Source organism: Gracilinanus agilis, chromosome 5 (assembly GCF_016433145.1).
Source record: "Gracilinanus agilis isolate LMUSP501 chromosome 5, AgileGrace, whole genome shotgun sequence".
Classification (NCBI taxonomy): Eukaryota; Metazoa; Chordata; class Mammalia; order Didelphimorphia; family Didelphidae; genus Gracilinanus; species Gracilinanus agilis.
Genome location: NC_058134.1, coordinates 269,994,719 through 269,996,982, shown reverse-complemented (window position 1 = coordinate 269,996,982; position 2,264 = coordinate 269,994,719). Strand labels below are relative to the sequence as shown.

General features: G+C 36.8%; 2 non-coding genes across 2 annotated transcripts; one reads left to right on the top strand and one right to left on the bottom strand.

Moving 5' to 3' along the window:
• Positions 1–251: 251 nt before the first annotated feature.
• On the bottom strand, positions 252–358 carry LOC123250859. Its single transcript, XR_006506475.1, has one exon. It is a non-coding gene; the product is annotated as a U6 spliceosomal RNA (small nuclear RNA).
• A 751-nt stretch (positions 359–1,109) lies between these two features.
• Positions 1,110–1,220, top strand: LOC123250781. Its single transcript, XR_006506422.1, has one exon. It is a non-coding gene; the product is annotated as a U6 spliceosomal RNA (small nuclear RNA).
• Positions 1,221–2,264: the final 1,044 nt, after the last annotated feature.

The window sequence follows — 2,264 nt, the reverse complement described above, 5'->3', positions numbered from 1 at the left end:
AAAGAGGGTATTGGAAATTATCTAGTCCAACCCCTTCATTTTATAGATGAGAAAACTGAGGCTCAGAGAGGGCAGGTTCTTTAATAAGGACTTCATCATTAGCTGATGGCACTATCCAGCATGGGCTCTGGTTAGAGGACCACATTGGTAGCAGTCTTAGACTGAGACTCTCAGAAGACAGACAAGATATAGAAAAATTTCAGTAAGATTTAATTCAGTGCTATTCAATTCAATAACCATTTTATTTTATTTTAAATATGGAATGCTTCATGAATTTGGGTGTCATCCTTGCGCAGGGGCCATGCTAGTCTTCTCTGTTTTGTTCCAATTTTAGTATATGTGCTGAAGAAGTAAGGACTAAATAAGCATTTATTCAGCATCTGCTATGTACCAGGCAGACCCAGAGGGTACAAGAGGAGGCAAAAAAATAGTTCCTGCCCTCAAAGAGCTTACAATTTAAAAGGGGAAGACAATATTCAAACAATATATACAAAAGAAGGTAGTTTCAGAATAAAGAGGAAATAATTGAGAGGGAAAACACTGGAATTAAGAGGTACTAAAAAAGTCTTCTTGTAGAAGATGGGATTTTAGCAAGGTTCCTTGAAAAGAGAAAGTGGGCAGAATGAATGGCAGTCAAGAAACTGCCTTACAAGTACATTGAACTACTTCCACCACTAATAAAGTGATCTTCCCTCTTTCTCTTGGCTGCAGATGTCTTCCCAGCTTTGGCTTCTGTCTTGAGGAGCCATGATGGTAAGACTTCAGTTGGGATCTGGTGCTGAGATGCAATACCTTTCAGAGCCTGGAGTACATAGGACTGATTGGTAATCAATTTGCTAATGCTAGCTAATCTTCTCTAGGTTGCTGGCAAAGCACTGATGGGACCCTGTGGACATGCTGAGAGAGTGGGCTTTGGAGCCTTTTTTCCCTTGTTCTACCCATTTGTAGTGCTAGCAATGGAGGAACCAGATCCAAGAGAACTCATAATTTAAATTTCTTGGAAGTTTAGAAGGCTGTAGTTTGGGAAATGAGAGGTGAGAGAGTTTTCTGCATGAGTCTTATCTCTTGTACTATACCTGGAGTTCTTTTGAAAGTAAAATATTTATTTAGTCCTTACTTCTGCAGCACATATACTAAAATTGGAATAATACAGAGAAAGAAGAACAACATGGCCCCTGGGCAAAGATGACACCCAAATTCAGGAAGTGTTCCATACAAGTGGGTCTTAGGGAAATTTTTCTACCTGGGTGGTTTAGTAGATTGAGAGTCAAGCCTAGAGATGAGAGGTCCTCAGTTCAAATTTGACCTCAGATACTTCTTAGCAGTGTGACCCAGAGCAAGTCATTTAACTCCCATTGCCTAGCCCTTACCACTCTTCTGCCTTGGAAACAATAAACGGTATTGATTCCAAGATGGATGGCAAAGATTTTTTTAAAAGTAAAAAATAAGAAAAGAAATAAATATCCTTTTCCTTTTCTTTTTCTTTTATTTTGCATCATCCATTTTTAAAATTTATCTTCCTTCAGTAATGTCTTATTTTTTTCCCCACTTACATGTAAAAACAATTTTTGGCATTCATTTTCTAACATTTTCTGTTATGCATTCTTACTTTCCCTCTCTCTCCACTCCCTGCTTCTTGAGATAGCAAGCAATTTGCTATTGGTTATACATGAGCTACCATACAAAACATATTTCCATATTTGTCATGTTGTGGAAGAAGACGCATTTAAAAAAAGATACCAATTCATGAGGAAAATAAAGGGAAGAATGGCCTGCTTTGACCTGCTAAATGTACTTTTTCATTGCCATAATGCCACACAATTATTGTGACTAGTTGGGACTGCATTCAAAGGTTTAAAAAAAGGGAGGAAAATAAGTTGAATAGATGAATCTGAGTAAGTTTTATGAAGTTGAATTTGATGATGGTCATTTACTGATAATATACTTGCGTAAAGTCCAATTCTGACGCTTTCTCACGATAGGGAGATGACTCTTTAGTTTTCAAAAGTTATACTATTAAAAGACGAAATCTGGAAGGTTGTACTAGGAAAATTATCTTAGGAGGAAACAAATGCCCAAGAAAATATTATGCTATTTTCCCTCTCCATCATATGCTATTTAATGCTATGCTCTGTGTTTGGGGGTTTATTACTTATTTAACTCTTGTAATTCAACTTTTTTTAACATTTATTAATATTTATTTTTTAGAAAAGTTAACATGCTTACATAATTCATGCTCTTACTTTCCCCTTCACCCCCCCCCC